Source organism: Cupressus sempervirens, chromosome 3 (assembly GCF_028749045.1).
Source record: "Cupressus sempervirens isolate cs-2001-9-10 chromosome 3, ASM2874904v1, whole genome shotgun sequence".
Taxonomy (NCBI): Eukaryota; Viridiplantae; Streptophyta; class Pinopsida; order Cupressales; family Cupressaceae; genus Cupressus; species Cupressus sempervirens.
In genome coordinates this window covers 993,419,555-993,446,598 of record NC_143120.1, presented here as the reverse complement: position 1 = coordinate 993,446,598, position 27,044 = coordinate 993,419,555, and the positions used below count along the sequence as shown (strand labels likewise).

The 27,044-nt window shown below is 31.9% G+C and overlaps 1 pseudogene; it reads right to left on the bottom strand.

Annotated features, from left to right (window-relative positions):
- Window positions 1–5,558: 5,558 nt before the first annotated feature.
- Window positions 5,559–27,044, bottom strand: part of LOC149570092 (agamous-like MADS-box protein AGL66) — a 117,500-nt pseudogene continuing 96,014 nt past the window's right edge.

Sequence of the window (27,044 nt, the reverse complement as noted above, 5' to 3'; positions counted from 1 at the left end):
ATCTTTGTTCACTTTCAGCTGGCTAGACAAATCATGTAAAGTACTACTAGCCTCAACCTCATGGGATGAAGCATCTAACTGTGCCTAGTACTCTTTCTCAGAAAATTCATGAATGCTCAATATCTGCTCATCTCTACTAGGTATCTCACCATCATGCACAAAAACATCCTCATAATCATCATCTGAACCCACTACACTGTAGTCACTACCTGTTGTAACTATAGCATCCTGAATACCTGTGACATCACCCTTTGATGACCTATATACAATTATCTCAATTTGAGTATCAAGTTGACCATTACTATCAATCTGCATAATATCCTTTCTCACTACCTCTTGTGGCAAAGTAGAATCTGAGACCTCTACCTGGCTATAAGCTAGTTTCTCAAACTCCTCATGCAAGTTCTTGGTAATTGTGTCATCTGCCCTGTGAGAAAATCTACCAAATAGAAATCTAGTCAACTTATCCACCTTATCTGGGTTAGACAACATGTCATTCATAATACGGTGGTGCTCAACTAACTATTCAGACATGTCATGGCTTATTTTCCTAAGTTTATCTCAAATGTCTAAATAACCATCCTTTCTATTATTCTGACTCTAGATATCAATTGTCCAAGATCATTTCCTTTGAGACTTTGTACTATACCTGTCCATTCTGAATAAAGTAGAGTGTAACCCCAATAGGTTATAACTTCTTCAAACACCAAGAACTAACATGAAAATGATTAGAAGTAGCATGCAACTATAGATTTTGACATGCAGCTGATTAGAAGCAACATGCAACCATAAATTATGACATGCAAGATTTGGGTAGTTGTCAAAACTGACATGCAAACTTCTACAAACCCTCAGGCTGGCAAGATCATAGCTCTGATACTAATGAAATGTCCCTTTACTGATTTTGTATGATATTTCAAACCTCTAATCAGATCTTTAAGATCAAACAACCAATATTTCAAAGATCTACCAATTTCTCAATAAACTCCAAATCGGGTATGCCGGAAATAGTGCCAAAAACTTCACAGCTTCACATATTATTAATAAATCTAAAAGTGGAAATTTTTTATAAAAATTTCAGCAGCATAACAGCCTAAAAAATTACATTTCTATATTTTTATAACATTTATACAAAAGCTCCCAAATGGAGGGCAAAAACAATTCTCATCGAGCTCTCGAAGACAACACAAAATAGCCAAAAACACCACAAAAGCACTGATAATCTATCATATAATTATAATCATGAAAAAATAAATATATTTAGATCTATTTTAACATATAAATGTCTGATATACAGCAAAAACCAAAACTGATATGAAATACTCAACCGAAAACACCAAACTCTTACAAAAATCACACCCAAAAACTCAGAAATCTGCACTATTCAGCACAAAGGCAAACTCTGCATGAGCATGCACATGGAATGGCTTCAAACTCACATACTTATCCTTCCTAGAAACCTGAAAACTCCCCTTATTGGGTTTCCTTCTTCATAGGTTTGGCAACCTTTGAAGAACAACAAGGCAATGCGCAAAAATCAAGTTCTAGAATCAGCTCAAAATGCCTCCAAACCCCTTAAAAGAGGCCATAACCCTAACTCACGTCCAAGAGGGGTTAATAAAACATATTTTAATAATAATTTTTATTTATTAGTCCATTAGCTCCCAAAGATTATCCACTTTTTCCAAAACTTCACCTTTTTGGGCCTGCCTGCCTTAGAAAAGATTATTATTTTTAATTATTTGAAAAGGGGACATGACAACATATCTCTTCAACCCAACCCACTCTACTCCAAAACCATCTTGTGGTCCTACAAAAATTTCCATTGCTACTTGTTTTTAAGCTTCTCAAGATTTGAACTAACTGGTCCAAGAAATTGAGGTATGCATAAGTGCAACAACACTTCCACTCTTGAGTCCTAAGCACATAGAATCCCCAAGCTTAAAAATTGGACAGACCTGTCCAACTATAGTTTCAGGCTTCAGAAGTGTAATAAGTAAAGGAATTTCCTGTGAGTTAAAATCAATTTCACAAATTGTTTAATGGTCATGTAAGATGATCATTGACTACTTTTTCATGCTTGTACTTCCTCAAACAAACAAGGAATAACATCCTCAGTCATACATATATCTTCAACCCAACCGGCTTTTCTCCCAACATGTATATAATCATCTTTGTTGTGAATTGAAATAAAATTGCCATACTGATCAAAATAGAATGTTCAACTTCTTTTTCAAACTAATCAAACTTCTTCAACTGTTATTAAAACAACATTTGTCTAACAAGAAATCTCTTAATCTTAGAACCACATTCACCTTCAAAACAAGAGAAGTTGACAACATAGATGCAAGTCAACCAAACATAATGATTTCAACTTACAAACTTGATGATAAGAAATTGAAACCCTACCATGGTGTGCTAAACCCTTTCCTTTATCTTACTTGATAGGTATATACAAGGAGTTCAACTTACATAACAAAAAATGAACATGCTTTTAAGTACACTCAGATAACCGAAAACTTGACAACAGAACAAAGATGTGTTTTAGTTTCACTACAAGATATATATAGAATGTACTATAACTTAAGTACAATAGCTTAACAAAAACCTTACCCTTAACCAAAAAGACTGTATTATGCATAGAAACTCAAACAATAGTCAAATGAAATGAGAGCCCCTAACTAGGGTTATACTCATTTACTATTTACAGACCAAGAAATGTGACCCATAGCACGGTTAAGAGAGAACAAAAGTTTTTGACTTGGATAAACACACCACTTACATATTTTAGGAAACACAAAGAAAACCTAGATTATAAACAAACTAAACAATGAAAATTACCAATTTTACACAGATCACTATTACTCTTATCATTGATTTCTAATTATTATTCATATATAATGTAATAAATTGATAATCTCCAGAGTTTGTTGCCTCTTTTCTTAGTCATACGTGTCTATCAAATAATGCATAATGTGTTGGCCTAAATGATGACGTTGTTTATTTTGTCAAATTTCTTCAACATAGTGTGCTAGCCTCTTTGATGACATGATTTTGCTATGAGATTTCTTCTGCTATATAAATTTAGTTTCCAGAAGACCTTTAAGTCTTACAAGACACTTTTCTAATGATTGATAGTTATTCAGAAATCCCTCATGTCAGGGACATGACACGAACTTACTAGGTGGTATCCAATTATTGCATTAAAATTTTTTCAAGTAGACAGAAAACAAATGATATGTTTCATATCATATAAATGTCTTTGGAGTGGCATCATTATGGAAATTGTATGGTTTTTTGCACAAATTGTTTAACTGTCAAGTAAGATGATCATTGATGTTACATCCCAAATTTGACCTAATTTTAAATTTATTTAGATGAGTCTCTTTATAGGTTCATATTTATTTTCTAGCATGCTTTTTGTATGTTTGTATTAATTTATATTTATTACCATTGTGGTTGTTTTATATTTTTATTTGGTTGGGTTGTCTTAGAGGTTTTTATTTATTTTCAAGCTTATATATATATATAATTCGCTTTATTGCTTGTTTACTTTTTTGTGGTTGGTCCTTTTAGAGGTTCTTATTTATTTTCTAGCATTTTTTTTGTAAGTGTGTATTAATTTACAATTATTACCATTTTGGTTGTATTATATTTTTTGATGTGTCTTTTTTTAGGTTTTTATTGATTTTCAAGCTTATATATATATATATATATATATATAAATATTTGGTGTATATATATATATATTTGTACATATATTTTCATATTGGTATATTTATATAAATGTTTGTTTCTATATATTTATATACATATTTGTGTGTATGTGTGTGTATAAACTTGGCATGAACTTCATGTTTTTAGGGACTCACTGGGTTTATTCCATTTCTTTTTATTTTCCATCACATCTTCTATTTTTTACATTCTCTCTTTTTGTCTTAATGTTATTGAGTTTCTTGTGTTTTTTAGGGTTTCTTTGTGTCTTCCCTTGGTTTGTGTGCTTTCCCTATCTCCAGCCCCCTATATCTTTGGAGTCAACCCCAATCTACAACTCACTAAATTTTTTGCAGCTCTTGCTCTCTCATCCCAATGATGAATCATGTAGTGTGATTTGAAACGTTGATGATAAAAAATTTTCAACACAATCTAATGCAAAAGAAATACTAACAATTTCATTTATAAACATTAGATTGAACGAATTTTTCTTTCATAATCATGTGAAGTATGTAGTTATTCATATTTTTTGTATTCATTAGGTTAACTATTTAATGAAGATGGCCATTATCCATAGTTGTCATGTGATGTTCAAAAGTTGGTTGATTTTGGAATTATGGTTAATAACTAAATTCTTTATTTATATTAAATGTTATTATGAAAATTATTATGGAACTTTTTGTTATCGTGGAAATATTGCACAGGCGATTGCAGGAGAAGATGAAGGGGGGAAGCATTGCTAAATGGGATCAATGGAATGGGATACTAGCTTAGTCCAATTATCAAGTTGACAAGTATGACCTTAAATTGCCTTGGTAAGGACCTAGCGACCTGAACTTAAGGATATAATTGAAGGACCGGCATGACCTATTAAATAAACATTTTAAAACATAAATTAATTTAATTAAAAATAATACATACCTCAAAGGATTTTGATTGATCTTTCCACCACATTATTATAATATATACCTATATATGTACACATTGATATAAGAATAAACTGACACCATAATATTATTTTTATAATAATATGATGCCACCTCATAAGTATATCTATGTGCATGTAGATAGATATAGATCATAATTATTTTCAATTTATAACCTTCAAATCTTTTTCCATATTTATTTATTTTTCTTGCATGAAACTGATTGAACGCTTGGCATATTTATTTGGCATTCAAGAGCCAAGTCTCTTCTTTTATGTTATGGCTTCGTGGAAGCCAAAGAGACATATAATCTCTTTATATTATGAAGTCGAGAGAGGTAGAAGACATGATTTTTCCATCACTTGACTTCCTTGTTTATCACCTGACTTACTTCATATTAGTTGACCATGATTTTCATAGTATCTGATGTCTTTGTAGTTACCATTTAGTAACCATTGCAATTGTTTTCCTTCCATGATTCCTTGTTATACTAATTTTTTGCTGAAATCATGAGCAATATTCATAATGGAAATTGGCATTCAAGATCTTTTCTGTAAAGTGTGAGGTGGCTTGTTGAGTGTTCAGTAAGACTCCATTCCTTTTACAGATTTTAGCAGGTTTTGTGGTTATCAAAAATCCAAACATTACAATATGATTTCTTTATTAGTTGTTACAACATTCTGATTTATATAGCAGTACGCTACATATTGCTTAATATCATAACTTAGACCTTCTCTAAGTTAGAGTTGTTTGTGGCAAATAAAAGCCAAGTAACCATGTTATGAGATCATAATTTATTTATGCCACTGGAAATCAAAATCAAATGATATATATTTTTGCAAGTCTTAAAGAACGTATTCTTCAAATTACAAATTGTGATAAGTTAGAAACATGAAATATTCATGAATCAATTGAGAATCAACAGATAGAGTCGATTTCTCTGAGATCCAAGCACTTAGGACTCGCAGGCTGTATAGCCATGGAAAAGGTGAAGAGGTGAGATGGAATCTACAATGACATGGGAATAAAAGTCAGATATGATACGATAAATTTAAATTAATTTCTTTTCATAGCTCATGCTCATCCATATTATTGCTCCCCTATTGTCAAGTTGAGCGATTGTAATTAGGTTAGTGAATCCATCAAAAAGCCATGGCCAAGGTCGTTCAAAGGCATGTTTGCCACCTATGATCACTTGATGTCATTAGAGCTAGTTATTCAGACATGTTCATCCATAACTGTGCAAACATTCTAGACATCAAAATGCTCAAGTGGCTAGAATAAAAGTACCCAAAGCTTGATCCCAGGGTAGGGAGGGCCTTTTTAATCAATAGATTGTGTGGGGATAAATATGGTCCAAGTTTGGGAGGTTAAGACTAAGTCAATGCTTCTCCTCTTACCGAAAGGCGAGGCTTGCACAACCAAGTAAAGACTCACCGGATATTTCTTGTATGTGCTTCTTTTTCTTCATGTTAAGCATTTACTTTACTTAAATGTATACATCATTACTTCAGTTATTATAGTTGATGATTGTTACAATTATTTCAGTTAATCATTTTTATAGTTATTATAGTTGATCATTGTTATAGTTATCTCAGTTATAATCATTATTATAGTTACTATAGTTGATCATTGTTTCAATTGATCATTGATATAGTTATTTTTGTTGAGCTTTGTTATTTTAGTTAATTGTCGATAGTTAATAGTATTTAATGTCCCATGAAAAGGAATTCAATATATTTGTTCAATAATCTATTGAGGAAAACTCTTTCTAGATCACCTTTATTTTGTTATGAAAATCCATTTTTTATAATTGACTTATTTTTCCTTCTTGTCCTTGCTTACAGAAACTAGGAATAACACCCTCAGCCATACATATATCTTCAACCCAACCCTGCTTTGCTCCCAGATCATCATGTTATCCTATATAAATTGCCTTCACTGCTTATTTATAAGCTTCACAAAATCTAAAACTTAAGCCTAAGAAATCAAAGTATGCATCATTATAGCAAAACTTTCACTCTTGAGTCCTACTCACACAAAATCCCCAAGGTTAAAGCTGCAGTGATGTGTCCTACTATAATTTCAGACTTGAGAAGTGTAATAAGTAAATGCATTATGTGTGTTTATAACCAGTTCGATATGTTTCATTCTTTCTAAGCCTAACAAAATCTTATAATCATTTTCTTCCTAGGTTTTTTTAACAAATTGATATGCATGTTTTTTCTTGGAAATGCTTGACAAATTGAGCTATAGTTTCTCATATACCATATAGAACATCTAATCCTACCATTCCATTTGAGTCTCTACAAAATAATTATCTTAAATATGCGTGTGTGCACACACACATGCACATGCATGCATGCACACACCCGCGCACTCACACCTGCACATGCACGCACACACACACACACACACACACATTTAGTGTTAATTCCTTGTAACTTTGATAAGACAAGTGTTCTAATTTTTAGATCAGCCTAATCTGGATGAGTGAGTTCCCCTAAGTATTGGTCACTAGAACACATTGTCTCCTCTAGATAGATTGGCATTTTCCTTGTGGCTTTTATAAGCCTTCTTATTTACTAATGTGGTTAGTTAGTTACTAACCATTAGTAATTCTTGGAATGGTATAATACAACCTTGATCATAAAATGTTCATCTCAACCAGCTTTGCTACTTGTAGGAGAGGGGAAAAAAATCAGAAATCATTTGCATGCTAGAGGATCAACAAACCCTAAATACATACAAATAAAGATCCTACTCAACATTCAAGCTATGATGCAAAGTGCATAAATATGAAACAAATCAACAAAAACTCCCTTGAGATGCTCCAATCATTTTCTTTCTTCATTCAATTTGTTATGTTGCTCCCATATGAAAATAAGAACCTATTCATGAAAGCAAAATGATAGTATGATCACAAGAATGCTTGAAAAGTGTGGTTAGGATTTGATGAGAAAAGTGATCACAATTTATAGGAATTTGAATCCAAATATCCAATTTAGCATGAATGCACAATTGGGAAGATGTCATAATTGAATAGTTTAAGTTGTAAAAATGCCATTGTTTATGACAAGATTTTGAAGTTCACTTTAGAAATAAGTCAACATGAGCTTTGAAACTTGGAAAATGGATTAGTATTTGATGAGAAAAATGATCACAAGAATTCTTGAAAAATATGGTTAGGATTTGCTAAGAAAAATGATCACAATTTATAGGAATTTGAATCCAAATATCCAATTTAGCATAAATGCACAATTGGGAAGATGTCATAATTGAATAGTTTAAGTTGTAAAAATCCCATTGTTTATGACAATATTTTGAAGTTCACTTTAGAAATAAGTCAACATGAGCTTTGAAACATGCAAAATGGATTAGTAGGTAACTAGGAGAGTGTAAGAGCTTGAAAGGGGATAGTGTAAGAGTAGAAGGTGAAAGAATTAAAAGTGGAGAGAAAATAGTATGAAAAAGATATAAGTGGAAAATTAATTCTCTCATAATTAAAAAAATAGACAAATAAATAAATAAATCTATTTAATTGTGGGAAAAGGGGAAGCCGATGGTAAATCAATATAATTTATTTATCAAGACATGAGACCTTAGGATAAGGGGGGGGTAAGTATATAAATATTTTTCCTAGGACCAAAGATCAAATAATTCATGAAATTATTTAATCAAAGACAAAATGATAGGACATGATGAAATTAGAGGACAAAAACTAGGTAATTAAATATTTTGTCATTATTTAATTAATAGAAGAATGGCACAATATTTGTGAATGATAAATATCAAATGTGCAATATAAAAGACATGTTTAAAAGGAGGCCATAGGCAGGAACCATTTTTTATTATCTATATTTTGACCCTGTTTGAGACGATGTGATTATCAATGTTGATTTAAAGAAAAGTGAAATTGACTTTAAAATTGTTAGTAAAAAGCTGGAAATTAGACAAAATTGAGTTAGTTATGATGAGACTTGCTTTCATTAGTGAACTTTTGTCATGGGAGCTTTATTTAATGTGGAAAACTAGATGCATTGCACCATGACAAAAAAATTCAGGGTGATAATGCAATCCCTTTGCTTAGAAACAAACACAATGCAGATAAGGAATGTTTCCATCCATCCTGAAGCATATATTAAAAAGACTGCATAGATAGAAGACAAAACAAAAAATAAAGCACCACCATCTCTCTCAACCACTCTCATCACTTGGGAGATATCCTTGAGTAGCATAGGAACACGATCAATGATAAATCAGTAAAATACAAGGCTTACTAAACCAACTAAGTCAATAGCCATTCTGATCTTGTTGTCAAAATTGATAGTTTGTTTGATTGATCTTGATGATGCAATGTCTAGTTTTAGGAATGGAGTACCTGGTCTAAGACTAATAGCATCTGCATTTGAGTGTATGACACCTTGACAAATGATGATTGATAAAGGACTAATTGATACAACGGGTTTTATGTGATTGACGTGATTCGATAATTTTTCTATTGATGCATGATTTCATAAAGAGCAATGTTTGAAAAGTCCTTAGATTGTGTTTGCTCAAACATTTGTCTTGTCACAAAGGAAAATTTATTGATGATATGACAGAGATAATGGAAAATTGATTCATCAAAATGAACTAACAATTCTCAAGACACCAAGAAAGACAACAGTCATAACTTGAGCCACCGCAAACATCAAGAAGACCCAATGCCATGTCATTACAAACCCAATATGAGGAGGGAATATCAAGAAACTATTGTGACAACAAGGAGAAGAATAATCGATCACATATATATGAAAATATATGAATGAATAAAACAACTCGATGTCTGGCACCGTAGCATCATGAAGTCATGCAGAAACAATAGCAGCAAGAAGTCAAATCACCTTTAGATAAATACAAAGTCTCTATTGAATAAGAAATAGCTACAGAGCAATCATTTTAGGGAGATGATCTCTTTCGCGGCTACTCACAAACATTAATAGCCCTAACTAGGGTTATACTCTTTTACAGACAAAGAAATGATGAGACTTGTATCAGGGTTAAGAGAGAACAAAAGTTTTTTAACTTCAATAAACATACCACATACAAATTTTAGGAACACAAAGAAATACTAGATTATCAACAAGCTAAACATTGAAAAACAAATACTGATAGAGATTAACAAAACAAGCTACATTGATAATCAAAAGTTAACACAAGATTAAAAAAAAAACCTCAATATCTCCATGATTCCTATTAGTTCATTTGAAAGTTGTCATACCAAATAACCAAACAACAAGCTTCATTTACTATCCAAAAACTATCTTAGATTTTCTCAACTGTGTAAACCTAGCAACATTCCTTCCTTTGAGAGAATCAAAACTGTCAACCATGCTCTTGCTCAACTCGACCATGAAATTCTCAAAATACATCATGAACCAAATTTACAATCTATTTCAAGGGCTTCCAAGATAATCAAGCATTAAATTAATAAGTTATGAATGCATTCACTGGCGGTGATAATGCAAGGAGCACCAATACCAACTGATAAGTGTAAGTATTAACATATCTGATAATTTCTTCTTCGTGATTATGCATTGATGCTCCTCAAATGATGTAATGATAGGCTCTTTGTTCCATGAATGTGTCTTGGAGAAAATGTGAAGTCTTATAAATAAGGCTTTTTTGAGCAATGCCACCTTTCTCCTCCAGCTATTCATATCTTGATGATGGATCATAGATTGTGATTCGAAACGTTGATGCAAAAATATGACACACAATCGAATCCAAAATACGAATCTTCATACTTTATCTGATTGTGGAAATATGTTCATGTCAATCAATGCCATCTTATAAAAAGACATGGTTGTGGTTGGATGATAGAATTAACTATACTCTTGCCTTTCTTACGATTTGATATCCCCACTCTCATTTGATTCCTTTTGTATGCCATAATCTTTGAAATGGAAAGACATGTTTCCTTCAACTATTCTATTTCTTTGCAGAGTGGTGCTTGTTATTTGTATTATTATTTCCTAACTAAATAGGTTGCTGATTGTAACTAATTTTTGTTATATGTAACTTCTCCTTGACAAACAATAGCTCTTAATAGGATTGCTACATCATTTTCAGATCGTTGTTTTAATTATGAGCATTGCCAATTTTGTACAGACCGTTGTTACTCCTACCATCAATTTTTTATTATTATTCATATGAAATATAATAAATCAATTATCTCCAAAGTTTCACCTCTTTTCTTAGTCATATCAGTCTATCAAATATTGTGTAGTTTACTGGGCTCTCTGATGACTTGCTTTTGCTGTGAGATTTCTTCTGCTATGGTGCATTAGTTACCAAAAAATCATAAAGTCTTACGATAGTTTTCTGATAAATCATTGTTATCTAGTAATCCCTCATTTCAGGGACATGAGACAAACTGGCTAGGTATTATCTAGTTATAGCAATATTTCTAATTATTTTTTTCTCAAGAAAATATCTTAGAAATAATATGTCTCATATCAGATCAATGTCTTTGAACTGCATCATTATGGCAATTGTATGGAGTATGGACTACTGCAAAAAAATGTTTTAAGGTCAAGTAACACTATCATTGACTAATTTTTAAGCTTGTACTTCCTTACACAAACTAGGAATAAAAATCCTTGGTCATGCATTTATCTTCATTCCAATCTTTGCTCTTCTCCAAACCATTATGTGGTTCTACATGATTTGCCTTTGCCTTTTCTTTTTTAATCAAGCTTCTTGAGATCTGAATCTTACTAGTCTGAGCAATCAAGGTATGGATAATCATAGAAACACTTCCACTCTTCATTCCTAATCACAAAAAATCCCCAAGCTTTAAACAACACTGACCCATCCAACTATAGTTTCAGATTTGAGAAGTGTAACAAATAAAGGTATTGCTTTTGAGTTAGAACCAATTGCATCTGTTATGTTGTTTCTAAACCTAACAAAATCCAATAATCTATTTCTTCCCAATTTTTTACGATTGATTTGCATGTATTTACCTCAAAATTCTCAATATAATGAGCTATAGTTGCCTATACACCATCTAGATCTTCCATTCCTACGCTTTCATTTGGACTGCAAAATGATTATCTAAAAATGTATATATATAGAAAAAGAAAGTGAAACCTGCAAAGTTAAATTTGATGTCTTTGGGTATCATATCTCTTACAATAACATATTGGCATCCACTAATAGAAGTATCTCTAGTAAAAATCTCCCTTAATTGTCTTCAAAACTACATCATTTTGACGAGTGGCAAATTATGAAATAATTCTGTAATGCTCTAATAAGATGATCAATGATTGCTTTGCTGTGTTTGTGCCTTAGGCATAATTGCTTATACAAACTTAGAATGCTACTCTTGGTCACAGATATATTCCTCCAAGCCTACTATTGTAAAAAACTGCCATGTCATTCTGCTTAGTTGCCTTTTTTGCATTAATCATAAATGCATTCCCATCTTAATGCTCAGATTTAAAATACAAAAAATAGTTAATCAAAACTTTATAAGTACCCACAACTCACTTCTTTTTCTCTGGGTGATCATTGCCATGCTTCAACTTGTAGTATGAATCGGTGCTTCACATAGAGAGCTTTAATTAGGGTATGATCTTTTCAATTTATATGGATGTCTTTACCTGGTAATGCTCACTAAATTGAGCTAGATTTGTGCTTACACCATTAGGATCCTCTATGCTTGTTGTTCCATCCAAGTCTCTACAAAAAAAATATATTAAAGCAAACAATAAATATATATATATATAAAGAAATTTGAAGCTTTCAAATTTAAATTTGATGTCTTTGGTCATCATTTATCTCAAGCTGACCAAATAGTATCCAATTATATTAATATTTCCTTCAAAAAACTACCTGGGTAGATAAATTATAAATAGTATGTTTCATATCACATCGATGTTTTTTGAACTACATTAACATGTCCAATGTATTGATTATTGCAAAGTTTTTGTAGTGCACAAGTAAGATGATCTGTGACTACTTTTTCATGCTTTTACTTGCTCCAAAAACTAGGAATAACAATCACAGTCATAAGTACAGGCCAACCTACCCTACTGCTAAACCACCATGTAAATTTCCTTTACTCATTCCTAAGTTTCTTGGTATCTAAACCTTACCAGTCAAAACTATGGACATATGCATCATAGTAGATATGCTTTCACTTTTTCATCCTCATCACTCAGAATCCCTAAGATTAATGCCGCATTGACATTTACAATAATCTATGACTTCAGAATTGTAAAATGTTAAGGTATTGCTTTTCTGGGAACCAACTACATCTTCTACATCCTTTTATAGCTATATGAAGATCTAATAATCCTTTTGTTCTTATTTCCTTTTCAACTAATGTGCATATTTTTAATGCTCAATAAAATGAGCTATAGTTGCCCAAATACCATATAGACCTTCTGATCTTACTATTCCATTTGAATCTTTGCAAAATAATTATATTAAATATTTATAATTATCTTTGGATGTCAATTATGTCGAACTGACCAAATGCTATCCAGTAATAGCAATGGATCTAATAAAAACTTCATGTGCTAGATAAGTTATAAAAAGCATATCCAATGCTAATTTGTCTTGGAAACCACTGCATTGAATGATGACATTGAGTGAGTGCGTTATTTTACAAATTTTGTAATGCTACACTAAAATGGTCATTTACCACTTTTAGCAGGTGTACCTGAGTTGCAACTGCTCTATTGTGATCCTGCATAAGATTGTCTTTGCTATCAGTTTATGAGCTTCTCTAGACCCATACCTTATTATCATACATCTCAAACTGACCAAATAGTATCAAATTATAGCAATATTCTCTATCAAATTTTTCCCTTTTAGATAAATTGTAATGAGATATGTTCTTGATCACATCAACTTGTTTGAAACTCCATTATAATGGAAAGTGTTTGAATTATTGCAGATATTTTGCAATGCTTTGATAAGATGGGGACTGACTACTTTTTTGTGCATTTAGTTGAACTCCAGCTACTCCCACAAAGCTAGGAATAAAACACAGTCATAGATATTTTCATCTCAATGAGCTCTACTACTAAAACACTATGTTATTTTACATAGGTTCCCCTTGCAATTAGTTTTAGCATTCATGCATACGTAGACCTTCTGTCCAAGAAAAGGAGGTGTACATCCTCCGAGCAACACTCTCATTCTCAACTCCTCCTTATCACAAGTGTATTTTGAGACATGACAAGTGTAATGAGGAAAGGGAACTCTCTGTACCATTGAAAATACAAGCTTTCTTTGTATGTAACTCTTTCCATTGATCCCTATTTTCTGTAAGACTCTTTGGAAAATTTACCTTTGTTCTTAATTCCATAACAATATAATCTTGTGCTTATTTTGTATGGAAAGTTTTTCGTGCAAACCACCTTTTGTTCCTATTTCTTTGCAAGCAATCCATTTATAATTAGCTAACATTACTTGCCTCCTATAAAAATGTAATTGCCTTACCAAATTTATTTCATACATAAGATACTTCAAAATTGTCTAGTTTAGTTCCACTCACCATTGCATTTCCCTATTGATATTGAATTGCACCGCAGGAGATTTATAGGGATCTCTGCATGCATTGTACTAATCTTTGAAAATTTTGTCTATTATTAGCAACTAAGATCACACCATCTGTATAGAAAAAAAGTGTAAGAAATATGCATCAAATATAAGTTTAAAACATACAGAGTCCATGATCAAAATTCAATGTGCTGAATTAAATAATTTTTTTACAGCTGGCTAACAAGTCCAATATAATCGAAGATCTGAAAATGTATAGAATTCTGATAAAATTGAGAATTAGTCCTATGAGGGTTTGGATGAGGAAGTGATATGAATAATCCAATCTGGTACGATAGAGAGATTTCCGATGTATTTTAGATGAAATGCAATTCTAGTCAATATTTTGTGCATATTTTTGTTGTTCTATCTGATATGTCTTCTTCCTAGTTAGGTGATGTCTTGGAATGATGCTGTTTTGATTATATGCTAATGTAATCTTGTTACTTGCCAATGGTAGATATCACTGGTACCTTTCTATTCTGCTATAATGCTTTAAAAGTGCTTAGTTTGCAATGTATATAAATATATCTCTATCCCTGCTTTTGAATGATTGAAAGACTTCTCTTTAATATGTATTGAGTGGATAAATTAAACTGACATGCCTCTTGCCAATTGCACCTTATCCATGAACTAAACATTTGGTTCTTCTCCTTTGGCTAACTGTAAGTATTGATTTATTTGTTGTATGTGCCTATCTTTGAATTATGAAATACTACATTCTTCAAGAGTGTACATTGATGCTTTTCAAGTGATGTAGTGATAGGTTCGCTGGTCCATGAATGTGTTCTGCACAAAAATGGAAGCCTTGTAAATAAGACATTTTCTGAGCAATGACATATCCTCCTTAAACTATGCTTGTGTTTGGATAATCAAACTGCCCGTCCTCATGCCTTTCTTATTATTTGATGCATTAGGTGTTATAAACCTCATCTTGCAAATGGAAATACACATGTCCTTCTATAGTCATGTCTCTTTTGGCTGTGTTGCATGTTCATTCTATCATTATTTCCTAACTAAATAGGTTGTTTCTTGTAACTAATGTTTGCTATATGTAACTACTTCTTGACAAATGATTGCTCTTAATAGGATCACTGCATTATTATCAAATTGTTGTTTTAATTATGAGCATTGCCAAGTTTATATAGATTTTTGTTACTATTATCATTGATTTTTTATTATTATTCACTGTAATAAAGCGATTATCTCCAAAGTTTTTTGGTTCTTTTCCTAGTCAAACCAGTCTATCGAATATTGTATATTATTTGGCCTTTGATGACAAGTTTTTGCTGTGAGGTTTCTTCTGCTATAGGATATTATTTTCCAAAAAATTGTAAAGTCATACAAGATGGTTTTCTGATGAATGATAGTTATCTTGAAATTCCTCATGTCAAGGACATGACACAAACTGGTTGGGTGGTATCCAATTATAGCAATATATCCAATTACATAAAAATTCTCAAGTTGTAAAATAATATAACAGTCATATCAATATCTTTGGAACTACATCATTATGGCAATTGTATGGATTATTGCACAAATTGTTTAAAGGTCAAGTAAGACAATCATCAAATACTTTTTAATGCTCGTACTTACTCACACAAACTAAGAATAACACATCCAGTTATTCATAGATCTTCAACCCAACCTTCCCTACTCCTAAACCATCATGTGATGTGGCACAAATTGCCTTTGCCCTTTTGTTTCAAAGCTTCTCAAGATCTAAACCTTGCCAGTCTGAGAAATTGAGATATGCATCACAGTAGAAACGCTTTCCCTCTTATATCCTAATCACAGAGAATCCCCAAGGTTAAAGTTGCATTGACCTGTCCAACTACAGTTTAAGACTTGAGAAGTGAAATAAGTAAAGTCATTGCATGTCACTTAGAACCAACAACATCTATTTCATTCTTTCTAAACCTAACAAAATCTGATAACCTTTTTGTTCTAATTTTTTTTTTTTACAATCAGTGTTCATTTATTTACCTGCAAATGATCATTAAAATGAGCTAGAGTCACCCATACACAATCTAGATCTTCTAACCATATAGTTTCATTCCTTACACTACAAAACAATTATCTTAAAAAGTAAATATATAGAAAAGACAATTGAAACCTGCAAAGTTAAATTTGATGTCTTTGGGTTTCATTCTCCTTTAGTAACAGATTGCTATCTGCTAACAGAAGTATTTCCAATAAAAGTCTTATGCAATTCTCATCAGAACCGCATCATTATGACCAGTGGTGAATTATTCTACAATTTTTTTAATGCTCTAATGAGATGATCATTGACTACTTTTCCATGCTTGTACATGAGGGGTAATTGCTTAGACAAAACTTAGAATAATACTCTTGGTTACAAATATGTTCATCCAGAACTAATATGATAACAAACCACCATGTCGTTCTGTTAAATTGCCTTTGTTGCTGATTTGTAAGAAAATAGTAGTATCAATTATGGGCAAATAACATGTAATCATATATGCATTTCCGTCTTAATGCTCTGATTTAGAACACAGAATTTAGTTAATCAAAACTTTATAAAGATAAACCCCTTTGCTTATTTTGTAGGGACAGTTGTTCCTCCAAACCACCTATTGTTCCTTTTTGTATGCGAGCAATCCATTTGTAATTAGCTAAAATTTCTTTCTCGGATATTAAAAGGTAATGGTATCTTCAATTTTCTTTCCTACAAAAGAGATTTCAAAATTGTCTTGTGTTCCACTGACCATTACATTGCCCTATTAATATTCAATTGTAGCACAGAAGATGTACATAAATCACTCCATGCATTGTACTAATCTTTTGATCATTTTGTCTGTTATTAGCAACTAAGGTCACACCATCTGCATACACCAGAAGCATAAGAAATTTGCATCATATAGAACATACAAAATCAATAATCAAGATTCAATGTGCCGAGTTTAATAAACAAAATTAACAATTGGCTAATATGTCCGATATAAAGGACGACCTGAACATGCACAAAATTTTGATATAATTTAGTCCTTGAGGGTTTGGATATGGAAGTGTTATTATGTACAATCTGTTATGATATAGAGAATTTCAATATATTTTGGATGAAATACAATTCTAGTTGATTTGCCATGCATATTATTATTGCTATATCTGATTTTCTTTCTTGCTTCTTAGACGATGTCTTGGAATGATGCCATTTTTATTATGTGCTCATGTGATCTTATTACTTGCCAATAGTAGATTACTTTGTAATGAATATAAAAATGATCTCTATTCCAGCCTTTGAATTATTGACATACTTATATTTAATATGCAATGAGAGGTTGTATTGAACCAACATATCTCTTGCCATTTGCACCTCACCCATGTAACTCATCATCTGGTTAACTAACTATTCTTCTCCTTGGGTAGAAATTATGAAAGGAGTGCCATAACCAATGCTTAAGAAGTATTATCTGTTGTATGTGTCTGTTTTAGATTCTAGAATGATGAATTACTGCCATCTTCAAGTGTATGCATCAATACTCTTCAATTGATCTAATGATAGGTTTTTTGCTCCATGAATGTGTTCTACAGAAAACATGAAGCCTTATAAATAAGATGTTTCCTAAGAAACAACATCTCTTTCCTTGTGTTTGGACAATAGAATTGCATATTCTCTTGCCTTTGTTACGATTTCATTCCCCCTCTTCCTTTTGATCTTGATGCCTTAGGTATACTATAACCCTCATCTTGGAAATGGAAAGACATGTCCATCTACAATTGTCTCTTTGGGGCATGGTACCTATTCATTGTATGGTCATTTCATAAGTAAATAGATCACTTCTCAAGTAATTTTTGTTATATGTGATTTCTCTTTGACAAGTAATACCTCCTATTAGGATCGCTGCATTATTGTTAGATTGTTTTTTAATATCTGGGCATTGTTGATTTTGTACAGAATCCAGATCATTGTTCTTCAAGTATATGTATCAATGCTCTTCAATTGATGTAATGATGGGTTTTCTGTTCTATGAATGTGTTCTACAAAAACATGAAGCCTTATAAATAAGATGTTTTATAAGCAATGGCATTTCCTTGCTAGTGTTTGGATGATAGAACTACTTGTTCTACTACCTTTCTTATGATTCAGTTACCCCTCTCTCATTTGATGTCTTAGGTATACCTATAACCCTCATCTTCTAAATGGAAAGACATTTCTCCTTCTACAATTATGTCTATTTGTAGAGTTGTGTGTGTTCATTGTATTAGTATTTCCTAACTAAACGGGTTGCTGCTTGTAACTAATGTTTGTTATGCATGCTGATCCTTGACACATGATTGCTCTTTATAGAATCACCACATTATTATAAGATCGTTGGTTTGTACTTTGAGCACTATTGAGCTTATATAGATTATTGTTACGCTTATCATCAATTTTTGATTATTATTCATGTGCTGGAATAAATTGATTAGCTCCAGAGTTTGTCTCCTTATTTCTTAGTCATATCAATCTATCAAATATTGTATATTATACTGGCCTTTCTGATGATGTGCTTTTGCTCTGTGATTTCTTCTATTATAGCATATTAGTTTCTCAAAAATTGTAAAATCTTATAATACAATTTTTTGATGAATGATAGTTATTTATGCATGCAACAAACTAGCCAGGTAGTATCCAATTATGGCAATATCATAAATATTGAATAGCATATCAAGGCTTTTGGAACTGCATCATTATGTAATTGTATGGAATATTGTGAAAATTTTTTAATGGCAAGTAAAATGATCATTGACTACTTTTCCATGCTTGTAATTGCTTACACATACTAGGAATAACACCCTTGGTCATACATATATCTTCAACCCAGCCTTCTCTACTCCTAGACCATCATGTGGTCCTACATAAATTGCCTTTGCTGCTTGTTTCTAAGCTTCTCAAGATTTGAACCTTACTAGTCTGAGCAATCAAGGTATGCATAATCATAGAAATGCTTCCACTCTTGAGTCCTAATCACACAAAATCCCCAAGTTTAAAAGTGACATTGATCTATCCTACTATAGTTTTAGACACGAGAAGTGTAATATGTAAATGTATTGCATGTGAGTTAGAAACAATTGAATCTGTTTCATTGTTTCTAAACCTAACAGAATCCAACGTGTTTCTTCCAAATTAATTACAATTAATGTGCATGTGTTAACTTGGAATTTCTCAATATAATGAGCTATAGTGTCTTTTACATCATGTAGATCTTCCATCACTACATTCATAGAAACTCTGCAAAACAATTATCTTAAAAAGTATATATCTATATCTATCTATCTAGAGAGAGAGAGAGAGAGAGAGAGTTGAAACCTGCAAAGATAAATTTAATGTATTTGGGTATCATTTTAGTTACAATAATAGAAATCCTTCCACTAACAAAAGTATTTCCAGTAAAAATCTCCCTTAATTGTCTTCAGAACTGCATTATTATGACCAGTTGAACTATGGAATAATTTTGTAATGCTTGACTACTTTTTTGTGCTTGTACCTAAGGTATAATTGCTAATACTGTATCAAATAATATCATTATTTCCTTCAAAAAATTCCCTGGGTAGATAAAATATAAATAGTATGTTCCATATCATATCAATGTCTTTCAAACTGCATCAGCATTGTCAATGTGACGATTATTGCACAAAATTTGTATTGCATAAGTAAGATGATCTGTGACTACTTTTTCATGCATCTACCTTCTCCCAAAAGCTAGGAATAACAACCTCAGTCATAAGCTCAACCCAACCTGCACTGCTACCAAACCACCATGTGATCTTGCATAAATTGTCTTTATTTGTTTCTAAGCATCTTGGCACATAGACATTACCAGTCAAAACTATGGGTGTATGCATCATAGTAGCTATGCTTTCACTTTTACATCCTCATCGCACAGATCCCTTAAGCTTAAAGCTACATTGACATTTGCAACAATAATTTCACACTCAAGAATTGTAAAATGTTAAGGTATTTCTTGTCTGAGAACCACCTACATCTTCTATATACTTTTATAGCTATGAAGATCTAAGAATACTTTTTTTCACATTTCCTTTCCAATTGATGTGCATTTTTTTACCTATAAATGCTCAAATAAATAAGCTACAGTTGCCCATATACCATGTAGACCTTCTAACCCAACTATTCGATTCAAGGGACTACTTTTTCATGCTTGTACATGCTCCAAAAAACTAGGAATAACAATCTCAGTCATAAGTACAAGCCAACCTAATCTGCTACTAAACCACCATGTATTTTGCCTTTACTCTTGACTAAGTTACTCAGTATCTAAACCTTACCAGTCAAAACTATGGACATATGCAACATAGTAGCTACTCTTTCACTTTTACATCCTCATTGCTCAGATTCAAAATTGCTAAGCTTAATGCCGCATTGACATTTACAACTATTATTTTAAGGCTTGAGAAGTGTAATATTTAAAGGTATTGCTTGTCTGAGAACCACCTACATCTTCTACATCCTTTTATAGCTATGAAGATATAATAATGATTTTGTTTCCATCTTCCTTTCAACTAATGTGCATGTTTTTAATGCTCAATAAAACGAGCTATAGTTACCCAAATACCATATAGACCTTCTGACCTTACTATTCCATTTGAGTCTTTGTGAAATAATTATCTTATATATATATATATATATATATATATATATATATATATATATATATATATATATATATATATATATATATATATATATATATATATATATATATATATATATATATATATATATATATATATATATATATAGAGAGAGAGAGAGAGAGAGAGATGAATTGTTAAAGTTGATTACTTTGGATGTCAATTATGTCAAACTATCCAAATGCAATCCAATATTAGCAATGGATCTAATAAAAATCTCCCCTGCTAGATAAGTTCTAAAAACACACACAGTCAAATATATATTCATCTCAATGTGCTCTGCTACTAAACTACCATGTGATCATAAATAGGTTTCCCTTGCAATTACTTTTAGGGTTTGTGCACACGTAGACCTTTTGTCCAAGAAAATGAGGTGTGCATCCTCCAAGCAACACTCTCCCTCTCAAGTCCTACTTATCATAAAATAATCCCTAGGGTTAAAGCTACATTTACTTTTGCAACTGTATTTTCAGACATGACTAGTGTAACGAGCAAAGGTTAACTCTCTATACCATTGAAAATATAGGCTTGGTTTGTATGTAGCTCTTTCCATCGATCCCTATTTTCGTTAACTAATTCAAAGCCTTTTGAAATTTTTTAACCAAGACTCTTCAAAAAATATACCTTTGTATTTAATTCCATAAGAATATGAACCTGTGCTTATTTCATATCGAAAGTTTTTCCTGCAAACAACCTATTCTTCCTTTTGCTTTGCAAGCAATCCATTTATAATTAACTAACATTACTTGCCTCATGTTAGAAGGTTATTGCATGTTCAAATTTATTTCATACAATAGAGACTTCAAAATTTTCTGGTTTAGCTCCACTCACCATTATGTTTCCCTGATGATATTGAATTGCAGCACATGACATTTACAAGAATCACTCCATGCATTGTACCAATCTTTGAATATTTTTTCTATTATTAGCAACTAAGATCATACCATCTGCATAGACCAAAAGCATAAGAAAAATGCATCAAATAAATGTTTAAAACATGTAGAGTCCATGAAAAAGATTCAATGTGCTGAATTTAATCAAATTTTAACAGTTGGCTAAGAAGTCTTATCTAATGGAAGATCTGAAAATGCACTGACTTCTGATATAATTGAGAATCAATCCTTGAGGGTATGGATGCAAAAGTGATATGAATAATTCTTTCTAGTATGATAGAGAGATTTTTGATATATTTTGGATGAAATGCAATTCCAGTCAATATTCCATGTGTATTTTTGTGTCTTCTTCCTACTTAGGCGATGTCTTTGAATGATGTCATTTTGATTATATGCTTATGTAATCTTATAAATTGCCAATGTTGATCATTGGTACCTTTCTATTTTTCTATAACACTTTAAGAGTGCTTAGTTTTCAATTAATATAAATGGATCTCTATCCCTACCATTGAATGATTGAAAGACTTCTCTTTAATATGTATTGAGTGGATAAATTAAACCGACAAGTCTCTTTCCATTTGCCCCTTATCCATGAACCAAACATTTTGTTCTCTCCTCGATTTGGGATTATGCAAGTAGTTCCATTACCAACACCCAACTGTAAGTATTAATATATTTGTTGTATATGCCTATCTTAGAATTATGAATTAGTGCCTTCTTTAAGAGTGTGCATTGATGTTTTTCAAGTGATGTAATGATTGATTTGCTGGTCCATGAATGTGTTCTATAGAAAACTAGAAGCCTTATAAATAAGAAATTTTCTTAGCAATGACATGTCCTCGTTAAACTATGCTTGTGTATGGATAATTGATCTACCCATTCTTCTGGCTTTCTTTTGATTTGATGGATTAGGTGTTCTTATAACCCTCATCTTGGAAATGGAAATACATGTCTCCTTCTACAGACATGTCTCTTTGGGCTGTGGTACTACTTGTAACTGCTCCTTGACAAATGATTGCTCTTAATAGGATTGCTGCATTATCATCGCATGCAAGTTTTTTCTTAAAAAAAGAGAGAATTTGAAGCTTAAAAAGGGATATAACTATCTTCACAAATTTTCATTTTCCTCCTGTATTAGGGATGGATCATAAAAATCAAACTATAAATCATTGAGTGAATCGTAACAAACAAGCTACATTCTATGAACATATGGATTCCAGACCACCATGAATAAATATAATGACAAATTTATAACAGGATCAATATAAATGGACATGGTCAGTTTAAACTTGTTAAGCAGATGAACCTTTTACTTCTCAATTTTACAAATACCTTTAATGGACTACTACATAGTGAACCATATAAGTTTTTATTGAATGTCTACGTAAAGCCCCTTCCAAAAATAGAAGTATAGAGGGGCTATAGTACACACCATCTTATATACTCTTTTCAATTTATGTGGATGTGTTTACCTGGTAATACTCAATAAAGTGAGCTAGAGTTGCATTACACCATCATTAGGATCTTCCATCCCTGCTGATCCATCCAAGTCTCTACAAAAAAATCATATTAAAGAAAACACAATAAATATATACAAAAAGAAATTTGAAGCCTGGGAATTTAAATTTGATGTCTTTAGTTATCATTTATCTTAGACTGACCAAGTAGTATCCAATCATATCAAATTTCCTCCAAAAAGATCCCTAAGTAGATAAATTATAAATAATACGTTCCATATCATATCAATGTTTTTTGAACTGCATCAGCATGACCAATGACCTGATTTTGTATAGGTTTTGTAGTGCTCAAGTAAGATGATTAGTGACTACTTTTCATGTTTGTACTTGCTCCTAAAAGCTAGGAATAACCACCTGACCTATAACTTCAGCCTTACCTGCTTTCATACCAATCCGCCATGTGAATCTGCATAAATTGTCTTTACTCCTCTCTAAGCCTCTTGGTAACTCTACCTTACCAGTACAAATTGTGGATGTATACATCATAGTAGCTATGATTTCACTTTTACATCCTCATCACACATAATCCCTAAGCTTAATCCTTCCTTGACATTTACAACTATAATTTTAGACTTCAGGAGTGTAAAATGTAAAGGCATTGCTTGCTGAGAACCACCTGCATCTTCTACATTCTTTTATTCCTACGAAGATCTGATAATCCTTTTGTTCCCATTTCCTTCTTAGGCAATGTCTTGGAATGATGCTATTTTTTTTCTATACTCTTGTTATCATATTACTTGCCAATGGTATATTATTGGTGCCTTTCTATTTTTCTATAAGCCTTTAAGAGAACTTAGTGTTCAATGTATATAAAAATGATCTCTATTCCTGCCTTTAAATGATTGGAAGACTTCTCTTTAATATGTTACGAGGGGTTGTATGAAACCAACATGTCTATTGCCATTTGCACTTATCCATATAACTAATTGTTTCCTTGGGTGGTGATTATGCAAGGAGCACCATTACCTAGGCTTAAGTGTAAGTATTAAGATATCTGTCGTATGCTTATGTTTTAGAATGATGAATTCTCATCTTCTTCTAGTTTATGTACCAATTCTCTTCAAGTGATGTAATGATAGTTTAGCCACTCCGTGAATGTGTTCTACAGAAAATGTGAAACCTTATAAATAAGATGTTTTCTTAGCAATGGTATCTCCTTGTATGTTTGGATGATAGAATTACCTATTCTGCTACCTTTCTTATAATTCAATTCCTCCTCTATCATTTTATGTCTTAGGTCTACCCATTCCCTCATCTTAGAAATGGTAAGACATATCTCCTTCTACAATTATGTCTCTTTGGAGAGTGGTGGATGTTCATCATATTAGTATTTCATAATTAAATAGGATGCTACTTGTAATTGATGTTTGTTATATGTAACTTCACCTTGACAAATGATTGATCTTAATAGGATCATTGCATTATTATCTCATCATTGTTTTAATTCTGAGCACTGCTAAGTTTATACAGATTGATGTTACTCTTATCATCGATTTCTACTTAAAATTCATGTGCTATAATAAATCGATTAACTAAAGAGTTTGCTGCACTTTTTCTTTGTCATACCAGTCTATTGAATATTGTATATTATACCGACCTCTCTAATTACATGCTTTTTCTATGAGATTTCTTCTATTATAGCATATTAGGTTCAAAAAAATCCTGAAGTCTTTCAAGACAGATTTCTAATGAACAATAGTTATCTAGAAATCCTTCGTGTCACGAACATGACACAGACTAGCCAGGTGGTATCCAATAATAGCAATATTTCTAGTAAGCTTTTTCCCAAGTAGATATATTATAAGTAATATGGTCCATATCATTTCCATGTCTTTGCGACTGCATCATTATGGTGATTGTATTGGTTATTGCACAAATTGTTGAATGGTCATGTAAGACTATCATTGACTACTTTTTCATGCATCAGATAAAACATACATAATTTTTAATCAAGATTCAATGTACTAAATTTTGTAAAATTTTAACAAGTGGTTAACCCTTTTAAATGTTGAATTGAATTGTCAAATCTTATATTTGAGAGTTGATGAATAGGATTGGGATAAAATAAGTATAACCCATAAAGTTTTCTTTGCTAGTTTTTCTTTTCATACAAGAGGAGACTGCTGATTGACAGAAAAAATTATCTTGGCTATTGATTTTTTGGAATGCTGATGATAGTGCTGGAAATTATGCACGGGTTGCATTTGTGACTTTTAAGGAACTTTATTTTAAAGCTTACATTCTGTTGGGTGTAGGATTGTTGTTCTAAATTAGTGGTGTCACCCTTACTAATAAATATCTTCATCGCAACCTATTCTAATGCCACTCCAACATGTGGTCCTACATAGACTGCTGATTGTTTCTAAGCTTCTACAGACCAAGACCCTAGTAGTTCAAGCTTCATTCAAGTCTTCTCTATAGATATAATAGTATTACCTACAACAATTTTTCCTGATAGATAAATTATTAGCAATAAGTTCCAGATCACATCGAGGTCTTTTTAATTGCATCATTATAGCTAGTACGTGAATAGTTGCACATATTTTATTATAATCCAGCAAGATGTCCATTGATTACTATTTCATGTTTGTAGCTAAGATGCACCTACTTCCATAAACTATGAACAACCTTCTTGCTAATAAATATCATCCCAACTTGCTCTGCTTTCAAACCTACCATCTGATCCTTCATAGATTGTTGTTAGCCTAGTAGTCCGAGCTCTAGATTTGAGAAGTGTGAATGAGCATAGGTATTGCTTGTGAATGAGAACCTAATGCATTTTCACATCCTATTTAGACATAGCAAGATCCAATAGTCTTGTTGTAGGAAAGCTATTATTCATTTTTTGTGTAAGAGTTTAACTTACTTGCAAATTCTCAATAAATTGAGCTATAGTTTCTCATATATCATCTAGATCTTCCATTCCTGCTATTCCATTCAAGTCTCTGCAAAACATTATCATAGAAAAAATATACAAAAACAAAACATTCAAACCTATAAGTTTGTAAAGTCAAATTGGATGTTTCCAGATATCATTTATCTCAAACTGACCAAATGGTATCCAATGTTAACACTATTTGGCAATTTGCTATAAGATTCTCCTAGGATAGATCATTCAACAAAAATAAGTTCCATATCACATCAAGGTCTTTTTTACTACATCATTATGGCTATTGTATGAACTATTGCACAAACTTCATTATCATCTAGTAAAATTGCCATCGAGTACTTTTTCATGCTTGTACTTGAATTACATATGCTCTCAAAAACCAAGAATAACACCATCAGTCATAAATATTTTCATCTGAACCTGCTCTGGTATGAAACAACCATCTGATCCTACGTAGAGTGCCTCTAGTGATAGTTTCTAAGCTTCTAAAGATCACCTCTACCGGTTCAAGCTCAAGACTAGAGAAGTTTAAATGATCAAGGTATTGCTTGTGAATAAGAACCTGTTGCATTTCTACATCCTATCTAGACTTAGCAAGACCCTTCTGTTGCCACCTCTTTTCATTTTTTGTAGATGTGTTTACTTTCAAAATGAGCTATAGTTGCACATATACCATCCAGATCTTCCATACCTACCATTCCATTAGTCTCTGCAAAACATTATCTTAAAATGAAATATACAAAAATAAAAAAATTGAAACCTGTAAAGTTAAATTTGATGTTCTTGGGTATCACTTATCTCAAATTGATAAAATGGTGTCTAGTAATCTGCTATAGAACTCTTCCCTGAT